The 14,574-nt window shown below is 34.5% G+C and overlaps 1 long non-coding RNA gene across 1 annotated transcript in view; it reads left to right on the top strand.

Moving 5' to 3' along the window:
- Positions 1-571: 571 nt before the first annotated feature.
- LOC144235553 (uncharacterized) overlaps positions 572-14,574 on the top strand; it is a 93,810-nt gene continuing 79,807 nt past the window's right edge. Inside the window, exon 1 of the long non-coding RNA XR_013336250.1 lies at positions 572-635. This is a non-coding gene — a long non-coding RNA (uncharacterized LOC144235553). The remainder of the gene's footprint in view (positions 636-14,574) is intronic.

The raw sequence follows: 14,574 nt of genomic DNA, 5'->3' as shown, positions 1-14,574 counted from the left end.
TCTGACACCCTAAATCTTAGCAAATTAAAGGAACAACCATTTTATTATATGTCATAATTCTATGAATTGACTGGACTTGATTGGGAAGTTCTGCTCCATAGCTGTTAACTGGAGCTGCAGTCATCAGGAGGCTCTACTGGGCCCAGATGTCCAACAAAAGTCACTCACTCACATAGGCTGACATTTGATGTTGGCTATTGACTGAGAGCTCAGCTAAGGCTACCTGGTTCTAATCCCACTTCACATCATGGCAGTGGGTCCCAAGAGCATAAAGTCAAGACTTCTTGGCCTTTTAAGCTTTAGATTCAGAATTGGCTGATCATTACTTGGTCCCATATTGTATTGATTAAAGCAGTTCACATGATCAGCACCAATTCAAGAGAAGGGAACTTCTATGGAAAGTTTTAGGTGATTTTTTTAAATGTTTATTTATTTTGAGAGAGAGAGATAAAGAATGAGCAGGGGATGGGCGGGGAAAGAAGGAGACAGAGAATCCTAAGCAGGCTTTGTGACATCAGCACAGAGCACTACACTGGGCTGGAGCTCATGAACAGGAGATCATGATCTGAGCTGAAATCAAGAGTTGGACACTCAACCGACTGAGCCACCCAGGAGCCCTGGTGGATTTGATTATTGTGAGTGATGTTGCTATAAATATTCATGCATAAATCTTTGTATGAACATATGCTTTTATTTCTCTTGGGCAAATATCTGGAAGTGGAATTACTTGGTCATATGATAAAGTTTCGTACCCAAATTTGAGGAAATGGCAAGCTTTTTTTTTTTTTCCAAAGTGGATATAATTTTTTACATTCCCCCCAGCAAAGAATGAAGATTCTAGTTTATCCAGATTTTCACCAAGATGTATTATTATCAGTCTTTCTTATTATTGCCATCTAAATGGATGTAGAGTGGCATCTCAGTGTTTTGATTTGCATTTCCCTGTTGCCTAAAGATGTTGAGCATCTTTTCATGTGTTTTTTCCATTTGTCTATACTTGTATAAATTCTTTGGAGTAATATTGATTCAAATCTTTTGTCCATATTTTGTTGGGTGATTTGCATTTTTACTGAGATATAAGAGTTTTTTCTAGATTCTGGATAGTCTGTTATGAACATTTGAATTGAAAATATTTTCGCATGGGTTTTCTTTCATTAGTCCTAACCACTCACTTATTTTTAGTTTTACTGAAGTGTGATTGATACTAAAAATGCGCACATTTAATGTATGCTCTTGATGAGTTTGGACATACAAATGTATTTGTGATACTATTACCAAGACCAAGGTACTAAACACATCTTTCACCTCTAGCAATTTCTTTCTGTTCTTTTGTGGTCTTCCTTCCTTCCTTCCTACCTTCCTTCCTTCCTTTTTCCGTCCTTCCTTCCTTCCAGAACACTTCACATGAGATCTATCCTGTCAAAATATTTTAAAGTGCAAATTATTATATTATTAATTTTAGGAAAGGTGTTGTATAGTAACTCTCTAGAACTTATACATCTTGCATAACAGAAACCTTATGTGCACTTAAAATAATTTCCTTTTTCTCCTTCCTTTCAGCCACTGGCAACTGACATTCTCTCTTCTGCTTCTATAAATTTGGTCTTTTTAGCTACCTCATAAAAGTGACATCATGTTGTATTTATTCTCCTGTGATTGGCTCATTTAACTTAATTCAATGCCTTTAGGTTCATTTATATTTTCAAAAATGGCAGGATTTCCCCTTCTTAAGGCAGAATAATATTCCATAATACATGTATTCCACATTTTCTTTACCCATTCATCTGTAAGGATACTTGGGTTGTTTCCACACCTTGGCTATTGTGAGTAATGCTGCAGTGAATGTGAGGGTGCAAATAGATACCTCTTTAAGATCTTGATTTCAGTTCTTTTGGATATATATTATCATTTATGCTTTTGATGTTATATCTAAGAAAGCATTGTCTACCCATGGTCAATAAGATACTTACCCCTAGGTTTCCTTCTAAGAGTCTTAACATTCTGACTCTTATATTTAGGTCTATGATTACTTTTAAGTAAATATGTATATATGGTGAAGAGTAGGGGGTACAACTTCATCTTTGTATGAGGATATCTAGTTTCTCAGTACCATTTGTTGAAAGGACTATTCCTTTCTTCATTGAATTATCTTGACACATTTTCAAAAACTAAACCATAAATATCTGAGCTTATTTATGTTCCATTGATCTAAAGATTGTCCTTACAATCAGTATAACATTGTAATGATTACAGCAGCTTTATAACAAATTTTGAAATTGGAATGTGTTAATACTCTAACATTATTTTTCTTTATTAAAGATTTTTGTCTGTTCTGAATCCCTTGGATATCCACAAAATTTTACTAATACCTGGGAAATTTTACTAATTTTTTCTGGGAAAAACTATAACTGAAATTTTGATGGGGCTCATGTTTAATTTGTGGATCAGTTTGGAGAATATTACCATTTTAACTTTTTTTTTTTTGATCCATGAGCTTGTATCTTTCCATATATTTAGGTCTTTTTTTTTTAATGCTTTTATTTATTTCTGAGAGCGAGAGAGAGTGAGAGAGAGCGAGAGAGAGCAAGAGAGAGCGAGCGTGATCAGGGGAGGGTCAGAGAGAGAGGGAGATACAGAAGCTGAAACAGGCTCCGGGCTCTGAGCTATCTGTCAGCTCAGAGCCCGTCATGGGGCTTGAACCCACGAACAGTGAGATCATGACCAGAGCTGAAGTCGGATGCTTAACGGACTAAGCCACCCAAGCGCCCCTACTTAGATCTTTTCAAATCCCTTCCAAATTTTCATTGTACTAGTTTTGCACTTCTTTGGTTAGATTTATGTGTATTTTATTCTTTTTTGATATTGTTAAAGGAGTTTTAAAAATGTTTTAGTTGTAATGTTTATTTCTAGTGCATACAGATATAATTGATTGTATATTGATCCTTTATTCTGCTAACTTTCTGGACTAATTTATTAGGACCAATAATGTTTTTAGGGGAAACCTTCGGATTTTCTGTGTATAAGATTGTGTCACTTGCATATAGGGTTATACAGATAGTTTTATTTCTTCCCTTAATGATCTGAGTGTCTTTTTCTTTTCAATTTTCATAGACTACAAATTGTTTAATTTTGTTTTATAATTTTTCCCAGTTAAATGTTTTTGTTAGGGAGCAAGACCACTGTACCCTTCACTCTACTCCAGAAGTCAGTCTATGCTCTATCACCCTTGGGTGCATCTGGGCTCTTCAACAGGCAGATTGCCAAGTTTCAGGCAGGGTTCTGGCAAGAAATAGATGGCACATTGTAGGGTATTAACTAGGATATTAACTGAGAAGAGTGTAATGAATATATGGAGAGTTTTAAGAAACAACAAATTTTAATGAATTTAAGAACTCGAATGAGAATATTAGGAAGCCATTACAATATGAAACAAAAGGAGCAAGAGAAGAAATTGTTTAATGGAACCTATAGGAAGCTAAAAGCTTGGAAATGGGGCCATCCAATGCATCTGTAGATCCTACCCTATTATGACCTCTGTCTCCTGAGTCTTTAATCACTGATCCTCTACTGGTCTTTTTGTATCAGCCAACACAGTTCAGATACAGAGAGTGAAAGGAACTCCAAACTGTCTCTACTTCCACATTCCTATCTCCTGTTGGTGCTTTCTATTGGCCATTCCCCATGAGAAGACAGAGGGAAATGAAGCCTGAGTGAGACAGCTTATAGAAGTCATCTCTTGTGTTCTGAGAACCAAGGGGGAGAAGAGTGGGGGAAATAGTGGGGGAGAGGGAGAGAGGCAAACCATGAAAGACTCTTGAATACTGAGAACAAACTGAGGACTGATGGGTGTGGGGGGGGAGTGGGGAGATGTGCATGGAGGAGGGCACTTGTTGGGATGAGCACTGGGTGTTATATGGAAACCAAGTTGACAATAAACTATTTGTAAAAAAAAAAAAAAGAAGTGTATAGCAATGCAAGGAAAGGGAAAGAATGGGTTTGAAAGGGCAACTAAAGATTAAAAACCCAATTGTTGTAATTATTTTAATGTTTACTTATCTATTGAGAGAGAGAATATGAGAGGGAGGGGTAGAGAAAGAGAAGAGAGAATCCCAAGAAGGGACTCAGTCTCATGAATCGTGAGATTATGACCTAAGCTGAAACCTAAGCTTAACTGACTGAGCCACCCAGGGCCCCCAAAACCCAATTACTTTAAATTTGATAATTAAGATTACCATAGTCTGCTATTCTCTATTACTATATCTGATTCCTTTAGATATTTTTTGTTACTACGCATCCAGATGGAGATTGTAATTTAGCTTTATATACTATTATTTAACCTTTTTATTATTTACACTCAGCAAGACTTATTGACCTAGTTTTAATTTTTGGTCCTCATCATCCCTACCAGCCTGCTGAAGAGGTCTTAAGCATTCTTTTCTTTACAATAGTTTGACTTGTCCCTTGCAAAGCATATATTTTCATAATATCTAAGGATAACCTAACTACCAAATGTGCTTGCAGACAGAAGATGAATTTAAGCCTGTCTTGAGGTTACTTACATGTTATAGAAAGCCTTACTATCAACAAGGCAATAATTTAATTTTAGTAAAGTTAATGAAAATTTTTTTTTCTTTTTTTCTTTTTTTTTAAATTCTTTTTTTTTTTTAATGTTTTACTTATTTCTAGGAGAGAGAGAGAGACAGTGTGAGCAGGGGAGGGTCAGAGACAGAGGGAGTCACAGACTGAAACAGGCTCCAGGCTCTGAGCTGGCAGTCAGCACAGAGCCCGACGCGGGGCTCGAACCCACCAACCGCGAGACCATGACCTAAGCGAAAGTCGGACGCTTAACCGACTAAGCCACCCAGGCGCCCCGAAAATTTTCTTTTTTTAAATACAGTAATCCAATAGAGCCAAATGTTTTAAACCATCTTTCATTTGATATAATAAAATTATATAGATGACATGGAGAAAAACACTTTTTTTTTTTGCTTGATGTAGAAAGAGGAAATTCACCTAATTCATTGAGTACTGAAAAAAAAATGAATATAATTATAAGGAGTAGGTCTTAAGATACTATTTGATATATTTCAGTATTAGATGAGTGTCTGAAATGAAATTATTCTCACTCTATGTTAGCAATAGCAGTGTGTTAAGTACTCTGAAGCCTAAGATATTATAGAGATAGAAAACTTTCCTTTGTCTAGTCTAATAATATAAAGCAGATTGAGAGAAGGAAATAATTTTAATTTTGTATTTACAGAGCCCCATAAAAAATATGAGACAAAGAAGTGAACAAAGCAGGCACCTCTCACCTTCTTTAACACAAAGAAACAATATATTTGTGAAAAATTGATAAGACAAATTTGGGCTTGGGGTAGTAAATTAGTGAGGAAGTAACAAGTTTTATTTATTCAGTTTTCTCAGCCCTACATTTCATATTTCTGATGATAAGGATGCCTTCCATCCTGTTGGTACAAAAAGGATACTGTTCACAAGGAGATTTATTTTCTGCTCTCAAGGGGATGAAGGAGGGTCAGAATGTCCTTCTTGTACTGGTGACTTCTTAGCTATCTTTAATTCAAAACAATCAATATGTTGGGGTGCCTGTGTAGCTCAGTTGGTTAAGCGTCTGACTTTGGCTTAGGTCAGGATCTCACGGTTTCTGAGTTTGAGCCTCACATCAGGCTCTCTACTCACAGCTCAGAGCATGGAGACTGTTTCGGATTTTGTCTCCCTCTTTCTCTGCTCCTCCCTTGTTTGCCCTGTGTCTCCCTCTTTCTCTCTCAAAAATAGACATTACAAAAAAATTTAAAATAATTAAAGGAAAAAAGATAATAAATATTCTAAAATGGCATATTTGGGGGTGGTATATTCTGCTTCTTTTCAACATATATCAAGAATATGTTGTTTGGTCTGTAGATGTTTTCCCTCAATTAAATCAAATATTAGTATATTTGCCTTTAGTTTTTCTCATTTTCCTGGGATAAATAAATGGAAAAAATATTTCTTAAAGTTTTATTCTTCATTCAAAATATTAGCTTGAAAACCCAGTTCTATTGGTCTTAATTATTTAAAAGTGATATTATTTTGAAAAATACTCAATTTAATATCCTACTGTGTAATTGATAAATATTTTCCTTTTCTGTGGCTCCTGGGTGGCTCAGTCAGTTGAGCGTCTGAATCTTGATTTTGGTTCAGGTCATGATCTCATGGTTCGTGAGTTTGTGCCTCACTTTGGGTTCTCTGCTAACAGTGCAAAGCTTCCTTGGAACTCTCTCTTTCTCTGTGTCTCTCACAAAATAAATAAGTAAATATTTAATTTAATTTTTTCCTTTTCTACAGATGTATATGATTATATGTCCTTTACAAGAGAAAGATACTTATGTTCATTATGTAGGTAGTAGAGGAGAAATAGACTTTGATATGCTTGGAGCCGGAGTTGATCTTCAGAACACCTTCTGAATCATATGCAAAAGTAATTTGATGACAATTCTAAATATTTATCTAATATTATTGATAACAACCTGTAAATCTAAAGTAACTTTCTAAACTATCAATAATAAACAACTTTGACCCATTATGCTAAAGAAAAATTATTTTTTATTCCCTCAACTTGTTACCTTACAACAAGCTATCAGAGTTTGCAACCAACAAAATGTAGAAAAATTAGGTGTTATTATTAATAGGATGGTTAGGCAGTTAAATATTAAAAATAAAACTTTTTCCAGATTTTGTAATGATTTTGACGGATGTCAGTTTTAAAATTTGCTATATTTGTGACTTTCGCTTTAAATAAATATTTAGTCGTGTGCCTAATGTTGTGTTCTTTTGCTTAAATAGACTATGAGAAATTGCAGGGGATTCAGGCTCTGTAAAACCTAGATTTGCTGCTTACTAACCATCTTCCATGACATCTCTCTGAACACTTCCCCCACCTTGCCACCAGCAAACACTCCCAAACTGAAGCCCTGGGATTGAATGAGGACAATTTCAAACCCAGAAGATTCCACTAACTCTGTAGAAATCCTTAAAAGTAAAATCCTTAGATTACGAAGTAGTTTTTCTCTGGGACCAGGAATGATTAACTATGATGGACATTTGGGGTCACCCTGGATGTCCCATAGTAAATCCCACCCCACCCATATACCTGGAATTAAAGTGAAATTATTCAGATGGGTAAGAATTTTTTTATTAACCTCTTCCTTCTTATCCTAATTACTCTAGCTAATTTAGAAGTCATGGACACCAGAAAGTCAATGTTTCTCTTCTTTAGCAAAATGAATTCAAGTGTATATACTTGCACTTACCTAATATGAAATTTCCCCTAATAAGGCAAAATGAGAGGCATATTTTCTAATTCTTCTTCAGGAAACTCACCTTTCTCCTTTGGTATATGGTACCCCTTCTACTAGAAAAAAGTAGTAGAGTCAGTGCTCCTAGAAATTAATGTACTTCTTATTCTATACCTAGATTTCTATCTAATATTTTTGCTTTAAATCAAGTTGATAAAATTATCCAACTAGTGTATAAAGTAATAGAGGACAGAGAGAATATCCAAATTCTTCACAAAAAACAAGAGCAAAAATATTTATTAAGATATAGTATAATTTGAGCATTCCCAATGTTTTCATAGTTAGATTCAGAGTAATATGATAATAATTAGTCTTTGCCTACTCGGCATTGATTATATAATTACATGTGACTTGAGAAAATGTTGGTTTTATCATTTTATTGTATTATTTCTTTTCCCCTGTGAATATTTATCCTAGTTTTGAATCTCTGATTAAATTTTAAAGATTTAAAATGATCTTTTTTTTAGTTTTTGGCTGATTCAAACAGTATTAAGATATATGGTTTTTTTAAGTTAAGGCAGAGGATAAAATAATAGAATAAGATCCAATATCTTTCTACTACAATATTGACCAAAAGAAATGAAACCTTTATGATACTTAACTTCAATAGACATCATTTGCCAAATGAATTAAAATATTATTTTATAAACAAATTTTAGTTAGATGTAATCTTGGTAAAATATTACAAAATAGCAGTATAATCTATATAATAAGAAAATAAAAATATTTAACTTTAAAGCAATTAGCAAAATTATATTAGATAGTATCAGATAATGTGATATTCCTATAGAATATTATCACTTCAGTTGCACATTCTGCCAGAGAATTAGATTAGATGGATAATATCTTTTTAGGAAAATTTCCCAATTGAAATATCATAATGAACATAAATTTGTATTCAATTTACTAACAATCATTTGGCCCTTAGGCCATATCGATGCTGAGTCTAACATAAATAGCACAAAGTAATTCAACCTACAGTGAAATTAGTTCCTGAGAAACTCAGAGAAATCTTATATTGAATTGACAACTACTGTTGTATATTTTTAGAAGTAGGTTTATTAAAGGCCAGGTAAAATATTTAAGCAGCTTTTGTTCAATATTTTATTAATCAATCTAAATGATTTTAACTTAACAACACTGCCTGAGCAACAAAGACGAAACTCTTTGTCTTGGCAATCAAAATCTTGAATTCTGCCTTTAACAATGTTTCCTGTTTCATTTTCTTCCATTTGTCTCTTAAGAATTTCTTTGGTTTAACAAAAACTTCTAGTCTTGCAAATGTGCTGTCACCACTCTCTCTTGTAATTCTGTGGGGAAAGAGGAGGGGGTAGACATGTTCTCAGTTTGTTTTTCTGCCCAAGTTAATTTTAAGTCTTTCCTTCTGCTTCAGGTTTCTCTTCTCCACCAAGACTTCCAAGATTCTTTCAGCCCACCTGAATCTCTCTTAACCTCTGAACACTTATTTAACCACTTTAACCACTCAGGTACAAATGAATCATTCCCTGATTCTTTAATATTCCATATGGTTTCACACTTCTTCATGACTGAAAGAGTACATTCAAATATTTTGCACTCTAATCACTGTCTTCTGTATTTGACTTATCCTACTTCATTACTAGCTCTGTCTGACAAACCTAGTTATTTTCTCTTAGTTTATCCACCTTGCCTTCCTCTCTTTCTTCCCTCATTGCCTGGATCACTTTCACCTCTTTTTCATGCTTCAGACCTACCTACCTCACACACTTCACCTTGCTGCATTCACTTGAATGCAGCCTGGATTAACAGATTAAAAATTAAAAATTAACAGATTAAAAATCTGCCTGGATTAACGCTATAGTCTGCCTTCAACACATACAATATGGTAGTCCCCTCTTATTCATGGTTTCCCTTTCCACAGTTTCGGCTACCCATAGTCTCAATGATCTGTGGTCAACTGCAGTCCAGAAGCAGATGATCCTCCTACTGACGTATCATCAGAAGGTCAGTAGAAACCTAACATGTCATGATGCCAACGTATTCACCTCATTTCACATCATCAAATAGGCATTGATCATCTTACATCATTCTGAGAAGGATGACTACAGTGCCATAAGATATTTAGAGAAAGAGACACCTTATTTACATAACTTTTATTGCAGTGCATTGTTATGATTGTTCTATTTTATTATTAGTTATTGTTGTTAGTGTCTTACTGTGCCTCATTTATAAATTAACTTTATTTTAGGTATATGTGTATAGGAAAACACATAGTATATATAGGATTTAGTACAGTCCCTGGTTTCACACATTCACTTGAGACTTGAAACGTATTACCCCCAGAAATGGGGGAGCGGTGGTATTGTACCTAAAATAATTGGGTAACTGCTGGGGAATTGCATAGTCATGTAGATCAATGCCATTGCACATCTAGACTTCAACCTCAGCTGTATCCTCAGTGACCTTTGAAAATCCCTATACATCTTACTTAGCCTGCTACAGTCATTCTTCAGTCATCGCTGCAAGCTTTGCCCTTTTTTTAAGCATTCTCACAGCACCCACCACACTCATGTTTGGTAGGCTTTCTGGCTTTTTCTCTGATTCTCAATGAATGGGTTAAATTGAATTTATTAGCCATGAACTGCTTCAAGTTCAAAATCATAATAACAAAGTTAACAAATTTGCTACAATATTCTTTTGTTTTGTTTAGTCTCTGAGAAAAAGACACCCCTTCTCTTCGTCAGTTTGACAAATTCATCTCCAGATATTTTTTTAATATCACTCTAACCCCTCTCATCCGTCCCATCTTTTCTTTTACTACATTAGTTCATCATTTTTAACCTTCGAAGGTACTTTCCCTATACCTAGTGTTTTACCCCCACTACCAACCAAATTCATAGTCTACATCACTGCCAGAGTGGTATTTCTAAAATATAGATCTAATGTGTCATTCTTTGCTCAAAATTTTCAATGTCTTCTCTTTAATTTGTTCACAACCCAAATGTCTTTGCTTCACTATTGAGACTTGTCGTGAGTCTGGCTCATCACTCAGTTTCCCTCCAGCCACCCTGAACTCCTTACAATTTTCATATGTCTTATATTCTCTTGTATTTGTTTCTGTGATTTTTTTCCCTTTTCATTTTGCCTTTGTATATGTGGTTTCCTCTGCTTCAAATGCATTCTTCCTGGAAAAATTCTTGTATGTAATTCAGTTTTGCCTGATCTATAACATTTGCCTGGATAACCTCTCTTCCAATCCTCTTGTTGACTATCTTGAGTCTCATACTGTGCTCTGTAGCATTGTGCTTACACATTGCCCTGTGCATTTGCCTGTGTAGTGGGGGTGATGATAGGTTCATTTCCCCAAGATCACATTAAAATTAAATACAAAGTTTATTTCTCCAAAATAATCAATAGTTTATTGATAACTATAGAAATGGCCCTATTTTGTTTTGTTTTGACTTGTCTTAGGCATCTTATATAAAGCAGTTATCTTACCCTACATCTTTAATACATCAGACAAAATGAAAAATAGCATTTTATAGCACATGCCATAAAGTGACATTTGTATTTTATGCGTGGTGTATTTTATTAAAAAGTAGGCAATATTGAACAAAATTCTTAGTACTAGTAACTTAATCCTGGGTGTAAGGGACTACAGTCTGTTAGCATGTGGTTAGTTAGCAGTGAGAACCTGTCCAAAGAATGGTTTAAAAAGTGTGTTTATATATTTTGTTATGGACACAGAAAAATACCATCATTTGTCACATTTTTGTTCATTCATTTATTCATTTATTTATTAATTCCTTTAACACATATTTATCGAACATCTAATAGGTGCTGGGAACTGTGTTACTTGCTTGTTATGTGCTGGGTACATAAAATAGTTATGGTTCTGACTTCATGATATTTATAGTTTTTAATCTTGCCATTCAAGTTACAAGTGGCAATATATACCAGATAAGGATAAAGCAAACACTTCTGCTCTAATATAGCGATTTATAGGTGTGGAATTGACAAAAACATACTAATGTGCTGACACCTGATTGCAGCCAGAAGTAAAATTTCCATTAGATTTCTAGATAAGCTTCCATTTATGCTCTATATGAATGGTTAGCCACTCAGTGTCTTTATTAGAAAACATATATGCCTCTTACAGCCAAAGGAGAGTTTTCAGTTACTAGTAGATATACCAGGTCAGAAAAAAAAGTAGGCAACTCTTGTTTAGAAATAAAGGAGGAAAATAACCCTTTCCAAATCCTGCCATGAGTCAGTATGCTAGCCATTCTCATGTGTGCTATCCCATTTCATATAGCAGACTTGCTGTTTATATTTTTACACTCATTTATAGACAAAGGTTCAAATATTTAGAAAAGATAATATTTTTTCCAAAGGGCACACATCCAATAAATACCAGGTCAGGATTTGAATTCAGGAAAGGTTCTTTTCATTACCTAGGTGCCATATGATTAACAACACTAAGGCTGAACAGACTTTCATCTGACCAAGGACACAGTGCAGTCAAACAATTCCTTGCTGAAGAAGTGTCTGTAGAGTAGTGAACCAGTGCATCAAGGCATTAGGGCAAGAAAGCTTATTTGCTTTCAGGAAACCTGTATCCTCTAGATAGCAGAAAATAAATGTGAACAAGAGTCAGTATGAATATCTCAGTCCTCAATATACAGGACAACTGAGTAGGAATTATGCTTTTGAACAAAATGAATAATATCACTTAACGGAGATGTTAATGGGAAAGATTTAATAGTTGAGGATATATGTCCATCTGATAGATCCCCATGACAAGTTGCCAGAAAGGATTATTTCAGGAAAATAATACTGTACTGGATGAATTAGTGTCAAAATCTAGTCCTCATACTTTTAGAATTATTTTGTGGGAATTGAAGCCTTCAAACCCATCCACAGAGTTTCCTTTTCCTGCTTTAGATCATGGATAAACTAGCACAAGATCAATTTACCTCATTTTCTATGTTTTTAAAATGTTTTGTGAGAGTCATAAATTGAACCTAATCCAAAAGTGACAGAGGTATGTTCTTTTTGAAACTCTAGGATTGGCTTTATTGGATTCCATATTTGTGTATAAACACTTCTTAAAACAGTTTTTACTTCTCATAAGGGAAAGAAATGAGAAAGGTCTACATAGTTAGAAACCTGTTACAGTCCTTTCTTGGTTTATTATTCAGTAATTTTTGAGTACCTATTTTTTTAAGTTTTTTATTTATTCATTTGTGAGAGAGAGAGAGAACACAGAGGAGTGGTAGAGAGAGAGGGGGACAGGGAAACCTGAGCAGGCCAGCATGGAGCCAGACATGGAGCTTGAGCGCACAAACTGTGAGGTCTTGACCTGAGCCAAAATCAAGAGTCTGTTAACTGACTGAGCTACCCAGGTGCCCCTTGAGTTCCTGTTTTGTATCAGATTCTGGAATATGCTAGGAATACAGACATGTACAACAGACATAGATCCTGCCTTCGTGGAGTAGTGATCTAGGGGGAAAAAACACTTCACAATTATGTTTAAAAAAACAAAAACGAAAACTTACAGCTACGTGCCTTCTTGATATATAGTCCAAGATAACTCTTCCAAAATATGTTCTGGCAAAATAAATCTTAAAAGAAGATTAATTAATTTGCTGTTGGTTGTTCTAAGGACAAACTGACATTAAAAGGAATTTAGTAACTTTTTTCATTTCATATCTTCTGGTGTTTCTGATAAAAGAAACTGTCAGAAGTATAGATTATCTGTTTATTCCTTATACTGAAAATCTTTTAGCTTTCCTTTCATTGTATTTATCCTTACCATGGTCTGGTAAAATCAATCACTTGATTTTTCCATGGGGAATTTCTACTCTTCCATGCTATGCAACTTCAGTGGCTGTCAATCAAGGTGCCCTGTGTTCATTTTGCCAAGAAATAGACAAAGGGCCCAGACCAGAACAATTTGAGTCTCTTTCCTGGGCATTTTAATCTATAGTCACAGGACATAAAGACACAGATTAGTTGAGCTGATTTGTCCATTGCAATCAGACCCCCCCCAAAGAAAAAACATCCCATTCATCCAGCACCCTATCTTTTCCCATTGCAGCTCTATTTTCTGTATTTTCTGCAGCCAAGTCCTGTCTTATGTGCTGGGGGTGATATGGTGAAGAAAACAGATGTGATCTTTGTTCTCCTCATACTCAAAATATAGTGGTGAAGGCAGATATTTATCAGATAATCACAAAAATTAGTTAATTGCAAACTGAGATAAATAGGACTACGGAAAGATTAGGATGAGTCTAGCAGCTAGGTGCTTATTTTAGTTAGCATTGTGGAAAAGCCTAGCACACTCCTCATGTTTCTCGCTAGGTGAAACTTTTGAAATTTTATTGAGAATTATAGTTTAATTTGGTTGCATAGCCAGATACACATGAACTCACAGTGAAAGCCCCAAGAAAGCAGAGGGAGCTAACAGACTGCATCAGCAGTTTTCATTCTTCCTGGAAAACCTGTTGTACAAACAAAAGAAGTTTTATTATTCAGTAGAATGCTAACATCATCAAAACTAAAATGATATGAATCAAAAAAGGTGAAGCAATTATGACACTACTAAGCTTATATGAAATGAATAAAAGGCATTCAACACTTCAACATTACATACTTAGAGCACAGGTATAGCTAAGAGATAATTGAAGATTATATGATGGTAAAACATCTGCCTTTATGATTGTAGTACATATTGCTTCACATTTGTAGCCTTTCTATTTAAGTGTTATGGGTTTCCATTGGAGAAAAGGCACGTTAGTATTTCTCTATAGAAATCATTTTTCATGGTTCAAAAATAAAACAAATAAACTATAAAGTCATTACCAAAAAAGAAATTTGCTACAAGACTAAAAATATCAATTAAGTGGAAAAAGGTGAAACTCAAGGCTAAATATTTATTCATTTAGAAGATTAATCATTTTCCCTAATATAATGTGCATATAATAGCAAACAGCAACTATTAGAGTGAATACATAATCTTCTTTTTCTTAAACTCCATATTTGGTTAAAAATATTTATAGGTGAGCTAATTACCTAGTTGATTGATTTATACTATTCCTTATTGATCATTATGATAGAATTCTGGTATAATTTTATAAATATTAACAATGATATTAATTATTCATCTGTAGTAGGTAACCCCACTCTAAGGGGAAAATTAAATACTGATTTGCAATATAAAAACATACTTGATTTCTGACTT

Source organism: Crocuta crocuta, unplaced genomic scaffold, assembly GCF_008692635.1.
Source record: "Crocuta crocuta isolate KB4526 unplaced genomic scaffold, BGI_CrCroc_1.0 scaffold205, whole genome shotgun sequence".
Taxonomy (NCBI): domain Eukaryota; kingdom Metazoa; phylum Chordata; class Mammalia; order Carnivora; family Hyaenidae; genus Crocuta; species Crocuta crocuta.
The sequence above is the reverse complement of the archived record's forward strand: the minus strand, read 5'-3'. Positions and strand labels throughout refer to the sequence as shown.